Source organism: Rattus norvegicus, chromosome 17 (assembly GCF_036323735.1).
Source record: "Rattus norvegicus strain BN/NHsdMcwi chromosome 17, GRCr8, whole genome shotgun sequence".
Classification (NCBI taxonomy): domain Eukaryota; kingdom Metazoa; phylum Chordata; class Mammalia; order Rodentia; family Muridae; genus Rattus; species Rattus norvegicus.
In genome coordinates this window covers 72,073,022-72,099,795 of record NC_086035.1, presented here as the reverse complement: position 1 = coordinate 72,099,795, position 26,774 = coordinate 72,073,022, and the positions used below count along the sequence as shown (strand labels likewise).

Genomic DNA, 26,774 nt, shown 5'->3' with positions numbered 1-26,774 from the left:
CTGGGGACCACACTCACTAGCACTATCTAAAGTATTCTCTCTCACTGAACTCAGTACAGTCCTACAATGCCCTCTCTCTCTCCACAAATGAGCTTCGTGGGCTCTGCATCTTTGAATTGTGGAGTGGGAGCTCCCTAAAGGAGTATCATGGTTGAGATTGGCCTTTTCCTGAAGCAGTGACCAAAGCAGTCAAAACTCCTGTAGAACGGAGACTGAGGATTTGGCATGAGAGCTGCTATGGGTCCCACCACTGTAGGTGGGTGGCAGTGGATGGGACCAAGTAACAAGGGGAGCACAGGAATAATTTGTCCCAAGATGCCTTGTTTGTTTGTTTGTTTGTTGTTATTTATTTGTTTAGACAGGGTCTCACTAGGTAGCCTCCCTTAAAGCTCATGATATGCTGGTCTCAGCCTCTGGAATGCTGGGATTGCAGATGTGTGCAGGGTGTGCAGATCACATCCAGTTGGGCTGGAGAGATGGCTCAGCGGTTAAGAGCACTGACTGCTCTTCCAGAGGTCCTGAGTTCAAATCCCAGCAACCACATGGTGGCTCACAACCATCTGTAATGGAATCCGATGCCCTCTTCTGGTGTGTCTGAAGACAGCGACAGTGTACTCATAGATATAAAATAAATATTTTTAAAAAATCACACCCAGCCAACAGGCCAATCTCCAGTAAAGTGACTTCACTTGTATTTATTTAAAGCATTCTTTGTTTTTTTGTAGGTTTTGGGGGGTTTATTTGTTTGGTTGGTTAGTTTGGCTGGGTTTTTTGTTTGTTTTTGTTTTTGTTTTTTTCCAGACTTTCAGTACACAGAATAAAATTGCACTTGTAGTAATAAATATCTCTTTTCCTGGTCTCAAAATAAAACAAAGCCCACTCAGATGCGTATTGAGTTCTTCTCACCCTTGTCTTACCTCAACCTCCGGCTCCAGATATAATCACTTCCAAAATCACTTCACTTCACACATTCCACCTTCCAGCCACCTTCCTATAGCATGGCCCCACAGACCATGTGCACAGCCCTCAGTCCAACAATTCCATATCCAAACACCATACATTCCATTCAGAGGCAGTGTATTCTCAGGCCCTGTGCCCAGTGATGTTAAAAATGTGTTTGCTATCTTCATAGGACCAGTGTATGTCTGAGGCTGGAGATCCCGAGCCTCGTCACTGAAGTCTTACACTCTGCTGAGGAAATGCTACAGATTGGATCTCGAATGACCGCAAAAGCCGGTGTGTTAAGGACTTACTCCCTAACCTATGATTCTGTTGTCAGGGAGTATATACCATAGGAGAGTCCTCTCTACCATAGATACCACAGAGTCTGCTGAGAGGTTTTAGGTCATCAGGGGAGCACCTTTGAAGGGTTTGCAGAACTCTCTCTTTCTTTCACTTTTAAAATCATGAGGCAGATGAAGGCTTCCTCCACCAGACACTCTCCCACCATGATACTTTCTCCACAGCATCAAGAACAGTAGAGCCAACCAACTGTGGGCTGAAACCTTCCAAACTGTGAGCCAAAATAAAGCTTTTTCTCTCCATAAATTGACCATCTCCAGGACTTGTTATATCAGCGGGAGGCTGAGTAATGTCGGGTGTGCTCACAAAACCTCATTATGCTTTTTTTCTTGGAATACTTCAGCGTTCATAGGTCTGGTCCTGAGATGTAGGGATTGCTGTGCTTCCTGATGTGAAGCTGCATGAGGATTTGGATTAAACTGAGCAGTGTGAGATGGGTAATCTGGAAAAACCAGCTGGTGGTGCCTTCTTGGGCAGTGGCCATCAGTTATGTCAAGGGCAGCAGCCTAACTCCAAGAGTTCTCTGTAACCTCCATTAAATGAGAGCCTTAGGCTGGATCCCTGTAGTGCCTACGGCCTGCAGTTCTAGTTCACTATGGCTAGGCAGAAGAAAGCTCTCTACTTTCGTTCATTATTACTCCATCTTTCAAAAACCTGGAGCTTGTGGAATTCAAAACTGAGACCCTTAGGAGTGCATAAGAATCACAGCAAGACTTAGGTTCCCATTAGAAAATGAGAGAGAGGGGCTGGAGAGATGGCTCAGTGGTTAAGAGCACCGACTGCTCTTCCAGAGGTCCTGAGTTCAAATCCCAGCAACCACATGGTGGCTCACAAACATCTGTAATGAGATCTGATGCCCTCTTCTGGTGTGTCTGAAGACAGCGACCGTGTACTAATAAATAAATAAATGAATAAATAAATAAATAAATCTTTAAGAGAGAGAGAGAGATTACCATTCTTTTTTATTGACAAGAGAGTAGACTACAGACATCTTGGTCATCACAACCATACAAGCCTCCCAGTTTCCCATAATTCAATGACTCCTGTGACACACACACACACACACACACACACACACACACACACACCCAGCAGCCTCCCTCTGAAAATCAGGCTGTCTGTAAACAGGTTCCTCCTGGAACCCTTCAAGAAGAGTCCACGGCTGAGCCCATCCCACAACAGCATATGGAGAAAGTAGAAAATACTAGGTAGTATGTTCTTTCTCCATTTCTCCATAGGATGATTCCATATCTTGATTCCTGTGACTAGCACTGTGTTCTGGGGTTTTTTTTTTGTTTGTTTGTTTTTTGTTTGTTTGTTGTTTGTTTGTTTCTGTTTTTGTCGCTTTGACACAAGGTAGAGTCATTTGGGAATAGGAAGCCTCTACTGAGAAAAATGCCTCCATCTGATTAGCTAATCACACTAGCGCAAATTTCTTGGAGTGAGTTTTCCACTTCAGATGGTCCTGGGTTGTAAAAAAATTAACCCGAGCAAGGCATGGCAAACAAGTCATGCCTCGTCCATGGCCTCTGCTTCAGTTCTGGCCTCCAGGTTCCCGCTTGAGTTCCTGCCTTTGCTTCCTTCCCCATGGTCTATATCCTGTAAGATGAAACTTTCCTTTCCAAGTTGCTTTTGGTCATGGTATTTATCACAGTGACAGAGAAGCGAATTGAGACATACTGCAAAAAAATTGGGGAGCAGGCACCCTTTTTTGTCACGACCAACCCCGACCAGCAGGAAAGGAGGGACACCACGATGTTCTTCTCAAAGCAGTTTATTCAGGAACCTTTTTCTGCATGCAAGCAACAATCTCTTTTCTTATTTCTCTCTCTCCGCAGCCCCCGAGCACACACCCTTATCCTCCGTCAACTCCGCCTCCTCAGTCCAGACTGCATAATCTCAGTTCATAGGTCTAGGTCACATGGCCTGATCTTGCGTCATGGTGCGCCTGCGCAGCTCTCACAATGGACGTGGCTAGTTTCAGGTGTGTGAGGAAGTCAGGTTCTAGTCATGAGACTTAACTGCAGTCCTGGGCACCATCTTGGGACTGCCGCCACACCTGCTCCCCACATCCTTTGTGACTGTATAGCTCAGAATGGCTCCCTACACTTTTTTTTTTTTTTTTGGTTCTTTTTTTCGGAGCTGGGGACCGAACCCAGGGCCTTGCGCTTCCTAGGCAAGCGCTCTACCACTGAGCTAAATCCCCAACCCCCCTACACTTTTTGACACTCTGATTTCATTCCTTGCTGTGGAAGTTCATTTTCTGGCTGCTTTGTTTTTATGCATGAATCTTGTCATTTGTCCCAATGTGGTGGATATTTAGAGCATGATTAGCCGGCTAGTTTTTATGTCAGTTTGACACAAGCTAAAATCATTTAAGAGCAGGGAACCAATTGACAAAGTTCTTCAATAAGATTGGGCCGTAGGCAAGCCTGTAGGGCACTTTTAAAATTAGAGCTCAAATAGGTCATTAGATTCCAGATTGCGGTGTGGGAGGGTTTGACGTGCACATGGACAGGGAGGTCACCCCAACTCCTTGGAGCTGCCGCTGCCGGGGGAGGTGTGTGAACCAGCGCATCCTCCTCAAGCCCATCTGGGACACGCGGTGTGGGAAGCTGGGTGACTGCAATGTTATTTGCTTCCATGGAAAGTTATGCCCGTATTAGCAAATCCTAAACATAGTGTTAGCTGTGAATGACTCAGCCAAACTTGAATGAAAGAGACACCAACCTTGAACGGCACTTACTGTCTCCTAGCAGGAAGCCATGAGTGCGTCTCTCGCTGTTCTCTGTAGATATTTAAAAATAAAAGAGCACTCCTGAGATGTGTCGGTCGGATGACATAAGATCATAAGATCCCTGTCATAAAATGGGGGGGGGGGGGTCATGGCAAGAGCTGGGATCTCACCAGAAAATGCCAAATTCTCAATAATGCATAAGTTTGTGTACACATGGGAGTGTGTGTGTGTGTGTGTGTGTGTGTGTGTGTGTGTGTGTTAATCCTAGAAAGTCAGTATAGGGGGGTTCAGAGGTTAAGAGCACGTACTGTTCTTGAAGATGACCCGAGATGGGTTGCCGGTACCCATACGGTGGCTCAGATGTTTGTAACTCAGCTCCAGAGGATCTGGCCATCATGGGCCCTCTCACATGCATCTGCACATCCTCACACACAGGCATACCCACACACATCTAAGTTAAAAATAAAAGAAAGTACCTTAGGTGCGCTTTTACATTCTAAACTGCCATATGTTTGTTCTGTTAAAGGCCTCTGAAGAGGTTTGGGACGATGGTTAATGCATGAGGACCTCAGTGTGTGTGTCCCCAGAACTTGCATGAAGAAGCCAGGCACGGCGACTCCCTCCTGTAATCCCAGCACACAGGAGGCGGAGACATGAGAGTCTCTGGGGCTTGCTGGGCAGCCAATCTAGGAGGCAAATTAATGAGTGCAAAGATCAGGGAGAAATTCTGTCTCATGAAAATACAAAATAAAGTGGAAAGAGGTTGAAGAAGACACCCACCACCAACCTTCAGCCTTCACAAGGATTCCCACATATGTACATGTACTGGCATGCCACACACATGTACGCACACATGTGCACATAAGCACAGACATGCACACATTTTAAAAAGAGCCATCCAGTAGCTGGATGATTGCTTATATGTAGGCATATTTTAAGCATGTCTTTTTATTCTGTTGGTTACTGGGGCCAGCAATCATTCAGAGATTGGCCAGACACCAAAATGGCTCCCTATGTGAAGACAGGCAACTGAAACAGAGAGTAATGTTTGATACGGCAGAAGTGTCACTGGCATGAGGCCACAGCACAGATCCTAGTTTGGCTGTTGAAGGCCATTTTCCCACTCAGGTGTGAGGCATAGAAACAGTTGGACAGTAGCAGACATCTGGAAGGGAATGAAGAAGTCCTCTACACTGGCTTCAGGGGGAGCAGGAGCAAACTTTGGAAACTCACTACTGTTCCCAGGATCCTCTCCTTACGTCTCACCACCACCCCCACCCCCACAGCAAATTCGTGGGATCCTGGAGGATGAATGGACTCGAGTGGCTTTTCCGAGATGCATCTCAATTCAAGTGCCTTTGCCTCAGTGAGTCAGAGGCAGGACAGCCTCCAGCTGCACACCAGCTAGTACTTTTCCATGCCTTGCCCTGAATTATATAACATGGCATGTTTTTAGAAACTTGGTTTGAGTTGCAGAGACTCCTTCTGGGCTGAAATGTCAGCTCTCCATTCTTAACACTCAGGAATTTTCAAAAGATGAGATTCCAGTGTGTTGAAACTATGATGGGAGGGAGAGAGAAGATATGCTTATTCTGTGTAAAGGGGAGGTTTCAAGTGATTGTCTTGAACTCTCTCCTTACTCCTGCATTTATAGTGGGGTGGATAAAACAGCCTGAACTTGCCTGAGTTTTACTCTGTTGACTCTGAGAGAGTTCCTCTTCTGGGATACGTTAAGTGGAATGTCGCATTTATGTAAGGGGACCGTTGGTTCATACTCATATTCAAGTGACTTTTACTTTTTCTTACTGTTGTCATAAAATGCCCAAGAGCAATTTAGGAAGGAAGGAAAGAAGGAAGGAAGGGAGGAAGGAAGGAAGTGCTATTTGGGTTCACACTTCGAGGGCATGGTCCATCATGGTGGGAAAGAAGGCAGCAGGAGCCTGAGGCAGCAGGAGCAGTCAGTGTGTTCGGTCAGGAAGAGGAGAAAGATGAATGCTGGTACTCAGCTTGCTTTCCCATTCCGCACAGTTTGATGGAATGTTGCCACCCATGTGTAGAGAGCATCTTCCCACCTCAATTGACCTAATCTAGAAAATCTCTGATAGACCTGTTTCCCCAGTGATTCTAGACCCTGTGGAGTTGATGGTCAACATTAACCACCATGACGCCTGATGCAACAGTCAGATACGTTTCTACAGGAAGAACATTTGATGAGGCCATCTTGAGCAACCTGGACCCCAGAAGTAAAGAGAGGCAGAGCAGGAGGAGAAAGATTTGTTCCTAGAAAAGGCTCAGGGTTCAAAAGATGACTAAAGAAAAGGCTACTTAAATGACCTTCAAGTTCAGGTTATAAGATGACTAGCTGTAAGGACCAGCCGAAGTCTTTTTTTTTTTTTTTTTTGGTTCTTTTTTTTGGAGCTGGGGACCGAACCCAGGGCCTTGTGCTTCCTAGGTAAGGGCTCTACCACTGAGCTAAATCCCCAGCCCCTGAAGTCTTGATTCTACCTCACTGCTTAGAAAGTCCAGAGTCACCCTTTTAGAATGATGTGCCTGAAATGGCCCATTGCCACGAGCGGCAAATTTCACCAAGTCCTCTCCCACAGGTGCCTCAGAAACAAAAGTGCGTTGTCAACATGTCTTCCTCAGTAGGCCTTCAGTAAGGCCACCTGCAAACTTGTTTTGAGGTCTAGCTAGCTGGCAACCATCATGAAACTTGCTTGGCCCAGGCCCAAAAGATTGGGCCAGAGTCAAACAGGAATTAAAACAACAAAGAACAGACAGAGTGGGATGGGTGAACTCCAGCTGACTGGTTACCTTCTACCAGACTCCAGTCTGTTTCTTTTTCCCTACCCACAAGCACTGACATGGTCTGTGCAGTGCCATCCCCAGCGCCCTCCCATCAAACCCACCCTCCTTTCAGATACTCTCCCTGGCCATAGCGCCACAAACTATGACAAGAGCTAAAGCTTAAGCCTGGCCTTTGGTGGTGTTAGGCACCCGATGATTATAGTAAGTGGCCAAGGCCATGTCCTTCTAAGACCCAACTTTATATCAACGACACCTTCGGAGGCACAGCCTTCATTTTAGCTGCATTTTATGTGAATACTTATCTGAGATCTTTATTAGTCAGGACTCTCTATAAACACAGAACCAATAGAATTCATATCTATATCTATCTGACTTATATCTAATATATAAATACACATCTACATCTATATCTATCTATCATAGGTAGGTAGATAGATAGATAGATAGATAGATAGATAGATAGATAGATAGATCATGAGATCACATGATACGGGTTGTTCCCAACTGTGGACACCTGCATCACTTCATGCTCAGATCATGAGACTCCTGGATGCCTCAGTAGTGACACTGAAGGCCTGGAGGATCTCTGGAGAGCAGCTGGGTTTTAGTCCACATGAGAAGATTGAAATGGCTCGGTTCTGCAGTCAGCAGAAGATCACCGTAGCATCAGCAGCAATAGAGTAGATGCACTCGTGAGCCAGGGCTGAAGACAGACAGGCCAAAGCTTCAGCTTGTCTGTCAGACCCCCTTATATCTGATATATCACTGCAAATGTGCCTTCCAGTTAATCCTTCCTGGAAATGCCGTCACGGTCCTGCCCACAGGTGCTGTGTTTGTCTTTTAGTTCTTCCCAGCTCCAATCAATTTGTTAACATCTCAGACCCTGGGAGGCAAACAAAGGAAGAATGGAGTTGTGTTGATAGAGAAGCCCTTGGGTCCCTGTCCTATTTGCAGAACAAGGGCTGTCAGTGTATTTCTTATCTTTATATAATTGGGTAGTCTGGCTTCTTAGGAGGTGGGGGCAGGGCTTTGTGCTTTATGATTGCTAAAAGATGTTTTCAGTTCTTTACCTCCAAAGTGTCCACTAAGCTGATCCAGAGAGGTATGAGTAATCCCCAATCATCCACACTGTGGGTACCAGGAAGCAAATGTCCATTGGGTCTCGGCTATATGACAAGCACAGAACCAAAGATGATAAGGCAGGTTCCCTGACTCCCTGTCCTGAATGCTTGCACAGTCTGCAAGAAAACTACACCCTAATAAGACCACATTTACTCCTACAAGTTCCTAGTGCTGTGCTCAAGCCAACTGGACTTGTTCTTAAGAACTGACAGTAAGCATCTTTTCCCAGATCCAAGGAATATACACTATAAACACTGGCAGACATTACTGTATTGGCTGGTTTTGTGTGTCAACTTGACACAAGCTGGAGTTATCACAGAAAAAGGAGCCTCCTTGAGGAAATGCCTCCATGAGATCCAGCTGTAAGGCATTTTCTCAATTAGTGATGGGGGGGGGGCAGTCCATTGTTGGTAGTGCTGTCCCTGAGCTGGTGGTCTTGGGTTTTATAAGAAAGCAAGCTGAGCAAGCCATGGGAAGCAAGCCAGTAAACATCACCCCTCCCATGGTCTCTGCATCAGCTCCTGCCTCCAAGTTCCTGACTTGTGTGAGTTCCTGTCCTGACTCCCTTTGGTGATGAACAGCAATGTGGACTTGTAAGTTCAATAAACCTTTTCCTCCCCAACTTCCTTCTTGGCCATGATGTTTTGTGCAGGAATAGAACCCTAAGACAAACACGGATCAGGGTTTCATTTGAGTGATTACAATTTTGTTGTCTTCTCTTTCTCTCCCTTCTTTTTCTCTCCCTTCACCTTTCTTCTTTATTCCCCTCCCTGGTATCCCAGCACTGTTGTCAACAGTGGCAGAATCACCACTGGTATGCTGTGGCAGACAGTCTGCATGTCTTGCTTTTCTAGATTAGAGGAAGACTTTACATCAGAGACGTAGACATTTTACCAGGTGGCGGAGGAACAAAGAAGGAAACAAATCTAAGATGCTGTGCTGCCCTCGGAAAGCTAATGAGGTCTAGAACATAAATGGGGTTTTGGCAACCGGATTGGGGTGGGGGAAGGGCATGCAGGGGCAAAACAACCATCAATCATCACTAGCATGAACAGTGTGACTCAGGCTGTCCGGCTTCACATAAACAGGAAATTTGCCTGAGGAAGCAACTTTGACTTCTCTCCCCTCCCCTCCCCTCCCTTCCCCTCCCCTCCCCTTTCCTCCCCTCTCCTCTCCTCTCCTCTCTTCTCCTCTTCTTTTCTCCTATCCAAGGAGCTCTCATGATAGCTTCTGCCTGTAGAGAGAGACACTGAACCAAGAATGGCCCCAGTATTTCAGGGGACCACTGAGACTTGCAGAATCCGTGAGTTCCAGGTTCAGTGAGAGAGCCTACCTGAAAAAATAACGTGGGAAGCAACTGAGGAAGACACAGATGTCAACCTCTGGCCTCCACACGCCCATGTGCCTTCATGCAGATTGACACACACACACGCATGAACACATACATGTGCATATGCCACACAGTAAAAATTTGATACAATGACCACAGCACACCTACTTGGAGAGCTGAAGCCCAGGGAGGTAGCAGTAACAAACAAGACCAGCCACTCGCCATAGTGTTATACAAAACACCACAACTACTTCAACACACGGCTTGTCTTACCCTTAAGAGATTAAGCACATTCTCCACATACGTTTGCTCTAACCCTCCGTTCTTTGGGGTTTATTCAAATGAGTTGAAAGCATATGTCCACCAAAAATCTACTCTACCCAGATTTTTGTAGCATCTTTACTTATTATTGTCAAGGTGCAGAAGCAGCCAGGATGTTCTTCTGTAGGGGAGCAGAAGTAAGCTGCAGAAAGTGCACACGATTGGAAAAGGTTTGGCACTAAGAAGGAGTGCGCTTCCAAACCTTGAGAAGATATAGGGGGAGCACGAATGAAAAAGAAAAAGCTCCAAAGGTTGCACGCTGTGCAATTCCACCAAGATTACATGTGGAAAAGGCACACACGGATGACAGTCAGACCAGTGTCTGTCAGGAATTGGGGAGAAGCAAGGGAGAAGACACAGCATCGTGGACTTTTAGGGCAGTGACACCATTGTGTAGATTGTTACATTGGTAGAGGAGTGCCATTATGCTGTCGTTTAAACCTATAGGACCGCCCAGCAGCAAGGAAAAGGTGGAGTGTGGGTGGAAGTGTGTCCGTGTGTGTTTATTGATTACATGGCTATGGAATGCAGGAGGCTTAGCATGTGTGAGGGCAGATGTGACTTGAAAACGCTGCCTATTGTGTAGTTGTCTCCTCTGAATTAAAATGGTCTTGAGCCAGACATACGGTCAGTGGTTAAGAACACTTGCTGCTCATGCAGAGGGACTGAGCTCAGTTTCCTGCCCCAGCCTCGGTAACTCCAGCTCTACCTGTCACAAGCGCTGGAAACTGACCTCAGGTCCCTTGTCATGGAAGCAAGGAAGCTGGACTTGGGCTTGATTTTCTTGTAACAACTGCATCCGCTTGCAGCAAGAAATAGAAGTTATGATTATCTTTTAAAAGAGCACATTGTTGGTACAACCGGTCTTTAACTAGATCAGCTCCAAAAACCACAGAAGCAGAAACGCATTCCTCTGGCTGTTATGTGAGCCACGTGACCTCTTCCTCAGGGACCTATTCCCATCTGACTGTACTGTCCCTTCGCTACTGTGTTCAGCTTATGTTCCTTCACAGTTCCAGCTGCCACAGCGTCTCTACAGCCTGCGCAAATGCCTTCCCTATTAGGACCCTAGACGTGTCTATGCCCCTTTTTATCCAGATTCCTTTGTTTGTTTGTTTACTCTTTAAATATTTATTTACTATGAGTGTTCTGTCTTCACACATACCACAACAGGGACTCAGATGCCATTACAGATTGCTGTGGTATGTGGATGCTGGGAATCGAACTCAGGACCTCTGGAAGAGCAGTCAGTGCTCTTAACCTTTGAGCCACCTCTCCATCCCTTTACTCCTGATTCCTAAATAAGAGAAACTAATTGGCCAAAAGCTTGGGTCAAGGTTTATAAATAAAACAACAGATTCACTATGACCAGGTCAAATGACCATCAGAGCTCAACAGACTACCACAGGAAAATAGAGTCACACATGTTTCAAATGACACCTACTAGGTATGTCCAACTTGCAGCCCATGGGCAGCCTGTGCCCCCATGATGAGGCTCAACACAAACTAGTGGACTTACTTAAAGCATTATAAGATCTCTCTCTCTCTCTCTCTCTCTCTCTCTCTCTCTCTCTCTCTCTCTCTCTCTCTGTGTGTGTGTGTGTGTGTGTGTGTGTGTGTGTGTGTGTGTGTTTACATGCACAAGTTTGTGTTAGGGAAATAGGGGAGATTGCATGTTGACTGAGCATGCAGTTTGTAGATGACAACAGACTCAAAAAGGCACAGGTGACCCTGCTAGAGCTGTGGTTCTGCAATTCACATAAGAGGTGTGAGTAAAACAGGAAGTGAATGGTGTGTCTCCATAGCTGGCTTGCTGACTGGCATAGTTGAGTCAAATCACTTAAGCCCCAAATTCAGTTTCCTGGACCATGAAGCAAGGAGTTGTGCTACATAACAAAATTTTCTTTCTTCCAGTAAAACATAGTGTTTGTCTAGTTACTATGCAATGTAGAAAAACAGACAGAACACAAGGGTGCCTGTGGTGGATACAGGCAATGGTATGAACCCTACACTCAGAGCTGAAAAAGATCTGGCAGAAAGGGTGTTTTCAGGACCCCAGAGGAAACACAGATACTAGAAGGGTTTCGGGGTATCTGACCTTGCTCTTCAGAGTTCTTGAATAGGCTGGCTTTATCTCGTTATTTGCATAATTGTAGAAATAAGAGCAGCCACTGAAGAGCCCAGTTTCTCACTTCCACACCTCTCTTCTCTGCCACCTTCCCTTACAGGACCCCATGATGCAAGACCCCTAGCACCTCGCCTGCATTGAACGAGCTTAGTGGTTTATTTGTGAAGCTATTATTAGTTATCATCATCATCATCATCATCATCATCATCATCATTATTCAGATAAACTGTTGTGTAGCCCAGGCTAGCCTTGAACTCACTTTGTAACTAAGGATAACCTTAAATTTCTAATCCCCTTGCTAGTACTTTCTGGTTACATGGATTGCAGACATGTACTACCATGCCTGGTTTATGCAGGACTAGGGCTTGAACCGGGGACCTCATGCATAGTAGGCACGAATTCTATCCACAGAGCTCCATGACCAGTCCCAAATGCCACTTCCAACAAGTTCCTGCTTCCGGTCCATGAGCACTCTAACACCTCATGCTTCCAGTTAGTTACTGTCTGAAGGGAATGAGGCTGTGAGACATAGTTGTATTTCATTGTGAACTCAAATCAGTGGGTCACCTCCAGCAAGGGAGGAGTATTTAGCCACACTCTGAAATCAATGTGTTACGTTTAGGCAGGAGGGAAAAATATTCACATTCACCCACTCTTTACATTTACTTTTTATTTACTGAGAAGGGTCTTCCCTGGTGGTGTCACATACAGAAGATCTACACTAAGGAGTGAGGGGGCCAGAAATATAACCCCAAGTATGCCTTGGGGGCATATGGAGAATTTTAAACTAAAAGCAATTGGAGCTTTTGACTTTTCTCTTACTTCCAAAAACTAGACAGTAAGAATTTCCCCCTTCAGAAAGCATTTTAATACTACAATTCCAACGGAAATTTCCACCTTCAAAGACATTATTTCTTCAGTAGAAGAACTGCAGCCTGAGACAACGTCACCTTCTGCAGGCAGATAGCCGTTCTTTGACACATATCAACTCCTATACGTGTCAGAACATTTGTCTGTCACCCAATAGCCCTCACCCCATTTCCTTTGATTAGCCTATGAAGATTTATAGGCCTCATTATGAGCCATTTTTAAACGAATTCCTTTGTATACATTCAAAATCAAAACTTCTTCCCCCTCTTGTTAATTGGTCAGTTTGATCATGATCCCCAAGCTTTGAACCTTGGAAGATACTGAGGCAAGGTTGATCCCAGCCGACGACAACTCCATGATGCCAGTGCGTCTGTTGCAGAGGGATGGCAGGGGTGGTGTCAGGAAACGTCCAAAGCCGTTCCGGGTAGAACGGCACAGGATCTGAGAGATGTGTCTCTCTCCATCTCTGAAGGGGTAACCTAAATAAGAGAGCCCTACAACACCCATCTGCCTCTGTTCAGACTCCTGGGTAGTCAAATCAGGAGTGGCCTTCTGACCACAACTGTGATTGGAGGATGATTTTCCTAGACTGCACAGATAGTGGTCACCATTCATCTTCAGCACTGGTGCAGCAAAAGCCTAAAACAATTTTAAATACCCCAGTCAGAATTTTCTCAGAAACTTCAGGGTCTGAAAAAGTGGCCAGCAGGTATGTGCCAGACTCCAAAGAAAAGTCATGGGTAAGTGCTACAGACCATCTGCTTGGGGTAAGGGGCACATCACATGGAAGGAAGTGGCCAGCTTCTACTCAGCTACCTTAATGATTAGCAACAGGAAGGAGACTTTGCTCATGCCCAATTCTGGAGGAGTGAGAGGTGGGGTGAGAGGTCAGGGCCGGGAAGTGGAGTGGATATGAGGTAGGATGTCCCTCTTACAGAGCACACAAGGGTAGCGGATTCACCCCAATCAAATACAGCCCTTTCTCAAGCTTTTTCCTGCTATTTTAGCATGAGGTAAAGGCATACAGCAAGAAAGGTGATTCTGTGGAAATTGAGCTTAATGTTCTATGAAGGTTCAGATAGATTAATTACTTTACCACAAAAAAAATAATTTGGCATTTTTAAATTCTTTATTCTGTTCTCTCTCTCTCTCTCTCTCTCTCTCTCTCTCTCTGTGTGTGTGTGTGTGTGAGAGAGAGAGAGAAAGAGAGAGATTGAGAGAGACAGTGAGACAGAAAGAGAATGTGTGTGAGTGATTGCGTGTGTGTGTGTGTGTGTGAGAGAGAGAGAGAGAGAGAGAGAATATGTGTGAGTGACAGAGGGTGAGAGTGTGTGTGTGGGTGTGTGTGTGTCTGTATGTCTGTGTGTGAGTGTATGAGAGATAGAATGTGTGTGAGTGAAAAAAGTGAAAGAGAATATGTGTGTGCGTGTGCGTGCGCACGTGTGTGGGGGCGTGTGTATATGTGTGTGTGTGAGAGAGAGAGAGAGAGAGAGAGAATGTGTGAGTGAGAGAGAAAGAAAGAGAATGTGTGTGTGTGTTTGTGTGTGCATGTGTGTGTGTGTGAGAGAGAGAGAGAGAGAATGTGTGAGTGAGAAAGAAAGAGAATGTGTGTGTGTGTGTGTGTGTGTGTGTGTGTGTGTGTGTGTGTGTGTTCAGGTGGATAGGCACATGTATGTGGCATTCATGCAGAGATTAGAGGACAACTCAGGACCCAGATCTCTCCACCCTCCTTGTTGAAGCCACATCTCTCATTTCTGCCATGCTGTGTGCACCAGGCCTACTGTCCTGGAACCTTGCCAAATAGGCTAAACTCTTAAATGGCGGGCAAGCTTCCAGGGAACAGCCTGTCTCTACCTTCCATCTCACCGTTTCTAGGATCGTAAGTGTCTGGCTTTTTATATGGGTTCTAGGGATCTAGACTCTGGTTCCTCCTATTTACAAGATAAGTACTTCACCCGCTAGGTCATCTCCCCACCCCCTTGACAGTTTTATATTCTCATTCTGTTACATTGAAGCCGAACTGGAAAATAAAACCATTATGACTATCATTTATGAAGAGAATCAACGGGGAGTTTTAATCAGTGAAACTCTACCCAGAATGCCTTTCATAAGTGCCCACAAGATTACTCAGTAGAGAAAGACACTTGCTGCCAAGCCTGACAGTCTATATTACGTCCCCCACACTGGTATGGTAGGAGAGAACTGACCCTTACAGTTGTGCTTTGACCTCCACACCTGCACTGTGGCAGAAGCACCAGGTGCTCACGCAGACATTAACTAAATGCAATTACAAGTGTTGAAAGGCCTGGCACCAAGACTCAAGCATGGGCGCCCTCGCTATCTTAGACTCGAGAGGGTGCTGTGTTGGCTGTTTCAGTCTCTCGTCTCCTCTGCTAACTGCCTCTTTGATTATTCAGCCAATCACTGATACCAATCTCAGCAGTTAAGGGAGCCTGCACGGATTCCATTCCACCTGGATGGGCCTTAATGGGTAAGTAAGTTTCCACCCAGAAGAAGAAGAAAGTAATAACCTGGGTGGAGGAACACAGCGGAACAGAATCACAGAAGCATGAACGTCCATGATGTGTTCAGAATCGGTCAGATATCAACTGGGACGGGGACATGGGGCTGGTAGGGCAGAAAGGTACACTGGTCCCACATTGCTCCAGGTCTTGAAAATCACGCCAAGACAGTTGGGCCAACCCTTCAGTGTCACCAAGGCCTTCCTTGTTATTCTCATACAAACCCAAGGTTAAGTACAGCCTCTGAGCTGAACGGATGGTACGATCAGTCCCAGTTGGTTTCAGCAAGAGTCTGTGCTAAGGGGTTGGGGATTTAGCTCAGTGGTAGAGCGCTTGCCTAGCAAACGCAAGGCCCTGGGTTCGGTCCCCAGCTCTGAAAAAAAGAAAAAGAAAAAAAAAAGAGCCTGTGCTAAGAGGTGACAAGGTTCTGACAAATAATGGCATAAATAAATAAATAAATAAATAAATAAATAAATAAATAAATGGAAAGGAAACGTGTGGGGGAAAAGAGGCATAACAGACATTTTGCAAGTAGAATTGACAGTTGTAAACACAAAGTTTTGTTGGCTTTGAGGAACAGGAAACTCTGGAGCCTTCTCCTAGGCGTGTGTCATTTATTTTTTTTTAAACAGGGACAAATGACAACCAACTGACTGCTGCATGTAGCATACAGACTGTTAACTTTGAGCAGAAAGTGGGAGCAGGGCTTGGGGTGGGAAAATTCGAGACCCTCCTAGTTCCAAGTGAACTGAGAACAGTCGGGAGAACTATGGAAAGCACAAACCCTCCTGGACTCCTCGGCGTGGCCAGACAGAGCTGGGACACCGTCTCTGTCCTTGTTGTTTTAGCACATTCTCATGCCGAGTAACCAAAAAACTAGAACTCAAAAATCCTTCTCTAATAGGACTAGACACTTCGGGCCTCCGCCAGCCGTCCTTGCGCCTACCAAGACTATTAAATTTGAAGTCGGTTAAACTGCACTGGAGGAATGGGCCAACATAAGCTTTAGTTCTTCCAATTATAGAAAATTCCTCTGAGACGTTTCCAGCAAAATTCAAGCTTTAAGCTCTTTCAACAGTGCTAACACAAATCTAAAGAGGTTTACCGACCTGCTACGCCTTTCGCGTCTGTGTTAGTTGATAGCATGGGTGCCCACCATTATTTGGAAACTATGATCAGGTGGGTCTTGTCTGTATTGTGCTTTGACTAGACCGAGAAAACTGATACATAAATAAGTGTGAATGTTCTAGTTTCATTTCTGTCATTGTGATCATCTATCCTGGACGAAAAAGGGTTGTTTCGACTTCCAGGTTGTTGGGAAAGTCCAAGCTAGAACTTCAAATCATTAGTCATATCACATCCACGGTCAAGAAAAGGGAGAAATGAAGGCATACTTGTGTGTGTGTGTGTGTGTGTGTGTGTGTGTGTGTGTGTTCACTTTTAAGCAGTTCATGACCCACTACCTAGGTAATAGTGCCGCCCACAGTGGGCTTAATCTCCCTACATCAATTAATTTAAAAGACAATCCCTCACAGAGATGCCCACAGACCAGCTCTGCGGAGACAGCCTCTCACTGAGACTTTCCTTCCCTGTGATTCAAGGTTGTGTCAACTGAAATTGAAAAGTAAAAACCTAAATAAAACTAAACACCACACGGTGGAAAGAGGTTAAGAGAAGCGAAAATGTAACAGTTGATGCTTAGGAAAGTGATCCCCACACTACAGCGTTCTCTGTGTCCTTTTTTCTTCATTTCTTATTTTTCTGATTCTACGGCCTGACTCTACCCAATACTCACTTCCTACTGTAGTTTTTGTGCCTTGTCTGAGGCTCTTCTGTTTATCCCTCCCAGTCTGAGGCTGGCTGTCCCTGAGGTCTCAGATGTATGTGTAAGATAAATCTGCTTAAGCCCACTCAGGAAGACAATGTCAATCCGAGTGAAGCCCAGCTCAGCTTTTATCGGAACTAATCTTCTTGATCCTGGGTGTTGACTTCCTATAAGTGGCTGGAAGGAACTTTCCATGGGAAAACCCAGGAACAGATAGAATGTCAGCAACACCAGGTCTCTTGTGCATCTGGACTTGGTCTAGCAGGAGGGAGTTGATCTTTTTGCCCTGGAGGCAATTTGATATAGTTCCCTCTAAATGATGATGTCATAGGCCTTCCTGAAAACCCCTTCTGGAAATACCTCAGTTCATACCTCACGAGAGGATCCCAGAATTAAAATAAGAGCAATCCCATTAGGTTCTAGTTCAGAACAGTCTTCTAAAACTTGGCTTCAACTCTCAGTTCTAGATAAACATAAATATGATTTTCGCCTAAGACCAGGCCTTCGGACCTAAGTCTGATGTTCTGTAATCTACATTCACTGGAAACAATAAAAGTAAACTTATTGTTTATTTTATTCATTGCTCATAGCTTTGAGGGTGCAATCCATCAAGGCTGTCACAGCTTGGGGCCTAGAAGTCTAGGCAGCTTGTCACAAGAGCCCACAGTCTAGAAACAGAGAGAGGAATATGGGGGTTCAGTTCCCTTTCTGTCTTATTGTCCTGGGACCCCATCTGTAGTGCAGCCTACATTCAGTATGAGTTTTCTTTCTTCAGTTAAACCTTTCTGGAAACATGTGCGTGCACGCATACACACACACAAAGGTCTTTCCATTATAATTCCAGACCCAATCAAGTTGACAATGAAGATTAATCAACACAATCAATCAAGAAAAGGATAACTTGGGCTGGAGAGATGGCTCAGCAGTTAAGAGCACTGACTGCTCTTTCCAAGGTCCTGAGTTCAAATCCCAGAAACCATCTGTAAGAGGATTGGATGCCCTCTTATGGCGTGTCTGAAGACAGCTACCGTGTACTTATAAATAACAAATGAATCTTAAAAAAAAAAAAAAAGAAAAGGATAACTTGTACTAACATCTGTACAGATGGTAACTTCCTCAATCCTTACTACAACCCGATGAGGGGGGTTAGTCATAACCTCATTTAAGGGTAGAGAATGTAAGACTGAGAGAAGTGAAGTCACTTGGTGGGCACTGCTTGAAAAAAGACATATCTGAAACTAGAACTCAGCTCACCGTGAAGCAAAGGTCTTTGTACGTCTACCTGTCTGACAGCTCAGTTCTCAGGACTGGCAATGGCCGCAGCAGTTGCTGAAATAAAACACTGTGACCAAAAGCAACTCCGGGGAAGGGTTCATTGGGCTTTCTTACACTCCGAGCAGGCTGGGTTCACGTCAATTTGACGCAAGCTAAAATCATCAGAGAGAAGGGGAACCTCAACTGAGGAAATGACTCCCTAAGATGGGTTGTGGGCAAGTCTGAAGGGCAATTTCTTAATTAGTGATTGATATGGGACAGCCTGGTTCATTGGGGGTGGGGCTACACCCAGGCTGGTGGTCCTGGGTTCTAAAAGAAAACACAGGCTGAGCAAGCTGCATGGACTGAGACAGTAAACAGCACAGCTCCGTGGCCTCCATTAACTCCATCAACTCCTGCCTTTTGTAAGCAAAATAAACCCTTTCCCCAGGCCGGATAACACTGCACACCTTGCATCCCAGTGCTTTGGAGGCAGAGGTAGGCAGATCTCTATGACTTTGGTGCCATCCTAGTCTACAGAGCAAGTTCTAGGACAGTCAGGGCTATGCAAAGAAACCCTGTCTCGAAAAGCCAAAAATAAATGTACTGGCCGGTTTTGAGTGTACACTCAACTTGACACAAGCTGGATTTATCACAGAGAAAGGAGTCACCCTTGAGGAAATGCCTCTATGAGTAGTGATCAAGGGTGGAGGACCTGTTGTGGGTGGTGCCATCCCTGGGCTGGTGGTCTTGGGTTACATAAGAAAGCAAGCTGAGCAAGCCAGGGGAAGCAAGCCAGTGAGTAACATCCCCCCCACCCCCCGTGGCCTCTGCATCAGCTCCTGCTTCCTGACCTGCTTGAGTTCCAGTCCTGACTTCCTTTGGTGATGAACAGCCATGGGGAAGTGTAAGCGGAAAAAAAAAACCTTTCCTCCCCAGCTTTCTTCTTGGTCAGGATGTTTTTGTGCAGGGATGAAAACTCTGACTAAGACAATAAATAAATAAATAAATATTTTAAAATGAAAATCAAAAACAAAAACCCATTCCTCCCCAAAACAAAAACCTGTTCCTCCCCAACTTGCTTTTGGTCGTGGTGTTTACCACAGCAATAGTAACACTAACTACGACACACTTCCAGGTCACCATCCATCACTGAAGGAAGGTGAGGTAGGCCCTCAAGCAGGAAACATGGAGAAATGCTGTTTAGTAGTTTGCTACCCCTGCTTCTGCTCAGCTAGCGTCATTAAATAACCCAGGACCTCATGCCTAGGCACGATACCATCCACAGTAATTAACAATCAAGGAAATGTCCCCCGCAAAGACATAGCCACCAGCCAATCTGATGGAAGCGGTTCCTAATTGGGTTCCCTCTTTGCAGATGTGTTATGTTGACAGGAGATAAACTAGCCAGGATCCGTCGTAAGTCCTCTCCATCCTTCGGATGCAGGACTTTTCCTGCACCCCACTCTTGTCTTCCAAGCAATAAATTCAGAAACGTTCATGTGCACGTGTTCATATGTGTGCATGCATGTGCTAGCCAGATATCAGGAGCAAGTGTCTTCCTTGATTAGCCTTCACCTTATTTTTTGAGACAAGGTCTCTTGTGGAACCTGAAGATCACTAATTGGGCTGACAGGTCAGTGAATCCTAGGGCTTCTGCCTTTCTGCCTCCCCAGCCCTGGAGTTACAGAAATGTCTGGATCTTTAACGTGGATGCTGAGGAATGAACTCAGACTCTCACACTTGCATGACAAACACTTTGTTGACTGAGCCCAGTCCTGTTTTCAGGTTTAATTATCACATGTATTCAATGTTATTATTGTCCCTCAAGGGTAAGGATGAAAATGGTACAGAGGGGAAGAGAAGAGAAGAGGGTAGAAGGCACACATATGTTCACACCTGGGTTTTGTTTACCCTAATCCACCTGACACAGACCCTTAAGGGACCAGGACTGACCGCATTTTACTGTGTTTGCTTTTTTATAGATCTCTTCAGTATAAGCTCAATGATTGAATTGGTGTCTCGTGCATCTGTAGGTCTCCTATACACAAAACATCATCTAGAATGAATGAATGAGTCAGTGAAGGGATGGACGAGCATATGAATGAGTGAACGAATGAATGAGTGAATGAATGAGCAAATGAATGAGTGAGTGAATGAATGAGCAAATGAACAAATGAGTGAGTGAACGAGTGAATGAATGAATGAGCAAGTGAATGAATGAGCAAATGAACGAACGAGTGAATGAATGAATGAGCAAATGAACAAATGAGTGAGTGAACGAGTGAATGAATGAATGAGCAAGTGAATGAATGAGCAAATGAACGAACGAGTGAATGAATGAATGAGTCAGTGAAGGGATGGACGAGCATATGAATGAGTGAATGAACGAATGAGTGAGTGAATGAATGAGCAAATGAATGAATGAATAAATGAATGAATGAGCAAATGAACAAATGAGTGAGTGAACGAGTGAATGAATGAATGAGTCAGTGAAGGGATGGACGAGCATATGAATGAGTGAATGAACAAATGAGTGAGTGAATGAATGAGCAAATGAATGAATGAATGAGCAAATGAACAAATGAGTGAGTGAATGAATGAATGAATGAGCAAGTGAATGAATGAGCAAATGAACGAACGAGTGAATGAATGAATGAATGCACATTTACAGTGCTAGCAACAACCTTACAAAGCAGTTCTTTCTTAGCTCCATTTTGTTTGTTTGTGTCACTAGGTCTTTAAAAACAGGGTCTCAGATAACCTAAGCTGGCCTCAAACTCACTATCTAGCTGTGAATGATCCTGAATTCCTAGTCTCCTGCCTCAGTTTCTCCAGGGCTGTTATTACTGGCATGCCCCGTCACTCCGGGCTTCTTAGCTATTTGGCTGATGAGCAAACTAAGGCTTAAGAAATCAATGATCTGGGGCTGGAGAGATGGCTCAGCGGTTAAGAGCACTGACTGCTCTTCCAGAGGTCCTGAGTTCAATTCCCAGCAACCACACGGTGGCTCACAACCATCTGTAATGAGATCTGATGCCCTCTTCTGCTGTGTCTGAAGACAGTGACAGTGTACTCATATATAATAAATAAATAATAATAAGAGAAATCAATAACTCGCCCAGGGTTGCACTAGTTGTTCACACAATCTGGATGTTTACCACGTGCTAGACTGCGTCCCCAAATTCACCGTGCCTTTTAAAGGCCCTCAAGGGAGCTTTTCTGAACTTTGCTTTTTATGCCCCATATGAACTTTGCTATGTCTTGCTATCTGACAATGATGATGACTCGGCCAGTCAGAGAAGTATCATGGTGCACGTTAGTTCTCAAAGCTGACCCCAAAAGACATGCAAATTAAGTCTGGAATTTCTTTTTTTGTTTTTTAAGTTAGACTATGTTTTTACATTATAAGGGAGAAGACATAAGAATCTGTGATTTAAAAGAGGTGTGTGTGTGTGTGTGTGTGTGTGTGTGTGTGTGTGTGTGTGTGTGGTTAATAGGAGATGGAAACACAGGTTAGCTATTTTTATTGTCAATCTTCCTTAACCTAGAGTCACCTGGGAAGAAACCCTGTCAAGGAGGAATTACCTACCTCAGGTTGGCCTGTGGGAATGTCTCGGGGGTTTTGTCTTGAGTGTTAATTGATGTGTATTAATTGATGTACCAATACCCAACCCACTGTGGTTAGCACCATGACCCTAGGTGGCTGTCCCTGCCCCGTGTAACAGTGAAAGAAGCTAGCTGAGACTCGAGCAACAAGGCTGCGTTCGTTTCTCTTTGCTCTTGACTCCGGTTGTGATGCGACTCCCCGCCTTGACTTCCCCACAATAGTGAACTGCATTCTGCACCTGTGAGCCAAGGATTCTTTCTCTCCTAAGTTGCTTTTGGTCAGGATACTTTATCACAGGAACAGAAATTAAACTAGAACGACAGTCCAAGTCCCCACACTTCATATGCATTCACCTCACATGATGCGGACCAGTTTACATATAGGACTCAAGGCCCGTGGGCAATTCAGTGCTTAGGTCCCGTAATGGCCGTCAACATCAACTGTCATTTTAGCAGTGGGTCTTCCTGTGGTGTAAGAGGAGTCTTAGCCTCCGAGTAGTTTGAATTTACCAGAGTTGAGGGGGAAGGAACAGTTAGGCTTATGTGTTCTGTAGCCTCCTCCCTCCCTCTGGCATTTTTAGGTTTCCATGTATTTAAGTGTAACTCAATATGTGCATCCACACAGTTTAAACCTGTCAAGAGTGAAGGCAGTGGGAGAAACTGGTTGTTTTCAAGACTTTTTTTTTTCTAAGATCTTTCTTTCTCCTTTCATTTGCTAAACTCGACGTCTATTTTCAATGAATTTTTAAAACCCAAATGAAAAGTCTGAGGCTGATGGTGGTGGTGCATGCCTTTGATCCCAGTGCTCAGGATGCAGGGGCAGGTGGATCTCTGAGTTCGAGGCCAGCCTGGTCTACAGAGCAAGATCCATGACAGACAGACAGAGAAACCCTGCCTCAAAACAAAGAAACAAACAAAACAGAAACAAAAGCAAAAACAAGCAAGAAAGAAAGGAAAGGAAAATGGAAGGAAGGAAAAACAGAAGGAAAGAAAAGGAAAGGAAAGGGAAGTTAAGTTCACAACAAAACCTATTCTCAGGTGCTGGAAAAACGGCTCAGTGGTTAGAGACACCGGCTGCATTTCCTGAAGCCCTGAGTTCAATTCTCAGCAACCATATGACATCCCACAATCATGTATAATGGGAGCCAGTGTGATTTTTCTGGCCATCAGGCATTCCTTAAAACAGATCCCTCATATATATATTAATTAATTAATTAATAATTTACTAAAAGTCTGAGGAATATAGCCCTAGCATTAAAGGACACAAAATAAAGAAACATAATACATCTACATCTGCATAATGAGATATTTACAAATTGATTTGCTTCAAACCCACTCAAGTCGTTTCCCTTTGGAATGTGCTAACAGTCCATCTTCAGTTAGTCAGATCCATTTTGCTGTTCCCCAGTTGCCCTTAATGCTTTTCCATCCTAGGTAAACTACATGACTTGGCTCTTCTTGTATGTTCCTAACTCCAATCTGTCCCTGCTTTTTCTCCCACAGACGTCTTGTTTCTTATACAGGCATCACTGCCTATGGTTTCAATTTCTCCGGCCTCCTTCACACTCCAGCCGGGGCTGAGGAGATAGCTCACTGCGTAAGACCATTTAGTTGGCAAGTATGAAGACTTAAGTTCAAATCCCGGGCATCCACGTTTAAAAAACAAAAACCAAACAAACAAAAACCCATTGTTTTGTATGAAACTGTCAAAAAGACCAAAGGTACAAAATTCCTTTTTGTCTACAAAGTTCCCATTTGTTCCATTTGGTATCTTATTTCATTTATGTTATTTTATTTTACTTCACTTTGGCCTGTTTGATGTGTGTTTGTGCGTCCAACGACAAACCAGAATTTTATTTTGCTGAGTCATCCTAACAGAAACATAAAATAAAACTGAAGCACGTGTAACCCTGGAACTGTGGGAGATAGAAGGTCGTCAAGGCTTATGTTCACTGACCTAACCCCGGGTTCATTAACAGATCTTATCTCAAAAGAATACGGCAGAGGATGCCAGGGCAGCCCACCAATGTCACAGGCATTGGCCCACACGCCTATGTATAACATATATGTAAAACAAATACACAGAGATGCACATATATACAGAAATAAAAGAAATAGACAGACAGACTGACTGACTGACTGACTCCAGACTACTCTGGTTTCCTCCTTTACAACAGAACTGTCTATTTAACAGGCACTGTCTCTTAGTACCACAGGACATGGACTAAGGCTATTGGTTTTTATATAAGCTCATCGTCTCTCCCCCACACCTGGTCTTTACTCAGCCCTCTGTGGGTGTTAGAACTTGGAATCAAGTGACAGCCAGACTATTGGAAACACCCGGACTGTAGCCACACCATCATGAAAAGGTCTTCTGTGTGTTTGATCTGGCTGGACAGTCCTTCCATCCAGACAGCGTGATGCTGGGCTTTACAGCATCCATGAACCCGTTGAGGACTCTGAGATCAATGTCCCGCTGCAACCCTCCACTTGACTGAGCCTATGAGACGAGGCAGTTCTGTGGGGCTGAGTAGGCCAGCAGAGAGACGGGCGGAGAAAATGGCCTCCTGAAGTATGACCCTAGGCCTGCTCACACTTTTGACACCGTACCTAGACAAAGAAGCTGGAGAAAAAGAGCTCAGGCAGCTAGGAATCCTCTCTGGGAAAACTGACCATCAAGTGGGTAAGAAATTCGCCAGATGGAGTAGAAGGCACTAGAAAGGTCAGTGCTTTCCAGGCAGACAAACAAGGTGCTGTCTGTCTAAAAGAAGGAGGACCTCTGTACAGCAGAGCAGAGGGATGATAGCAATTTAGAATGCATGGGACACTATGGGAGATGGTCACTAGGATTGCATGGGACACTATGGGAGATGACCACTAGGATTGCATGGGACACTATGGGAGATGACCACTAGGATTGCATGGGACACTATGGGAGATGACCACTAGGATTGCATGGGACACTATGGGAGATAGTCACTAGAATTGCATGGGACACTATGGGAGATGACCACTAGGATTGCATGGGACACTATGGGAGATGACCACTAGGATTGCATGGGACACTATGGGAGATGACAACTTGGAATGCATGGGACCCTATGGGAGATGACCAGCATCCAGATACCTCAGGGATGAACAGGAGAGACTAGACATCTGAGAAGTCACAGCACAGGCTAGGGCCACCATGGTGAACATTGGGACAGTGTCCTGGGGCAAATAAAAAAGCAACCTTTCCTCCTGTCCCCCCTCCCTCCTTGATGCACCCCCATCAATGGCTGCACGTTGATCATTCTAAGTGCCCTGCCTCACAAACCCTGCTCCTTCCTATGGTCAGGATCCCTCCTTGGCTAAGAATCATTTTCCAGGCTAACTGCACTACCCCAGCAGACCCTACAGACTTTGCTTCCCTCCCGTTCTGGCTCTCTTCTGTTGCTCGCATGCACATGTGTGTGACTGTGTGTGTGTGTGTGTGTGTGAGAGAGAGAGAGAGAGAGAGAGAGAGAGAGAGAGAGAGAGAGAGAGAGAGAAAGAGAGAGAGAGAGGGAGGGAGAGGGGAGGGAGGGGGAGAGGGAGAGGGAGAGGGAGAGAGAGAGAGAGAGAGAGAGAGAGAGAAAGAGAGAGAGGGAGGGAGAGGGGAGGGAGGGGGAGAGGGAGAGGGAGAGGGAGAGAGAGAGAGAGAGAGAGAGAGAGAGAGAGAGAGAGAGAGATGTGTATGGGTTCCTGAGAAGGCCAAACGAGGGCATCAAACTCCTTGAATCTTGAGTTGTGGGTGACAACTGAACTCAGGTCCTCTGGATGAGCAGCAGCAAGGGCCCTTAACCACCGACCCATCTCTCCACCCCCTACATTTTTTTTTATTTGCCCCCTAAATACAAATATCAAAAGTAAGGGGCTGGAGAGATAGCTCAGTGGTTAAGAGCACTGACTGCCCTTCCAGAGGTCCTGAGTTCAAATCCCAGCAACCACATGGTGGCTCACAACCACCTGTAATGAGATCTGATGCCCTCTTCTGGTGTGTCTGAGGACAGCTATGATGTACCTATGTAATAAATCAATAAATATTTAGAAAATGTCAAAAGTAAAAATCTTCACTCAGCTCTAAATATGTTTTAAAATATTTTGAAATGGCCCCCGTGAACCGAAGATTACGTAAACTTTAGAAAGCTAGAAGAAAGTGAGAGAGGCCAGCAGACAGTTCAGGACTGCCTTCTATCAATTATCTTAGTGTCTTACCCGAAGCCTGCTAAGTTCCCGGAGGAAGTGTAAACTGGGTGCACCACCCGGGCTTTATTTAGACCACTCTAGAGCACTTGTCTCTTAAAGGAAATCTTAATTACCCAAGGACTCTGCTTAGGAATGGAAAACGATGAATTAAAGAACCTGACCCGATTGTTATCTTTGACCACGGTCAGTAGAGGCAAATATATTTATTTCCTGGTTGAATCTATTTATATACTCCTTGTACATAGCTAAGCTCGACTTTTCTGTCTGGGTTTTCCATTTCTCCTTCAGCTTTGGGGTAAAACACATGTCTGGATGATCACATGACCAACAGGTGCCACCTAGAAGGTGACTCTTTAAATCAAACATGGTTAACAGAAATACAGGACCAAAGAGCAGAGGCCTCTGCCCTTGGGCAGGGACCCTGCTGCACGGCCTACCCATGACTGTTGAATGGCAGCCATGGTGTTGACCTTTTAAAATTCTTGCAGATGAGAAGCGAAGTGACTAATATTGAGTGTGAACTTGTAAGATTGGTGAAAAGACAGGCCTCTGGGCATGTCCTGGGCATGTCTGGTTTCTAGATGAAGTTATTTGAACTGGGAAGACCCACTCTACATGTAGGCAGCCTTGTTCTAGGAGCCAGCTTCCATCAAAGAGAGAAAGCTAGCTAGAACACTCACCACTCTCCACCTCCTGACAATGGACACAATATGAGAGCA

The 26,774-nt window shown here is 45.1% G+C and overlaps 1 long non-coding RNA gene across 1 annotated transcript in view; it reads right to left on the bottom strand.

Annotated features, from left to right (window-relative positions):
• Positions 1 to 2,323: 2,323 nt before the first annotated feature.
• The window catches only part of LOC134482599 (uncharacterized), a 34,075-nt gene continuing 9,624 nt past the window's right edge, over positions 2,324 to 26,774 (bottom strand). Inside the window, exon 3 of the long non-coding RNA XR_010058969.1 lies at positions 2,324 to 4,725. This is a non-coding gene — a long non-coding RNA (uncharacterized LOC134482599). The remainder of the gene's footprint in view (positions 4,726 to 26,774) is intronic.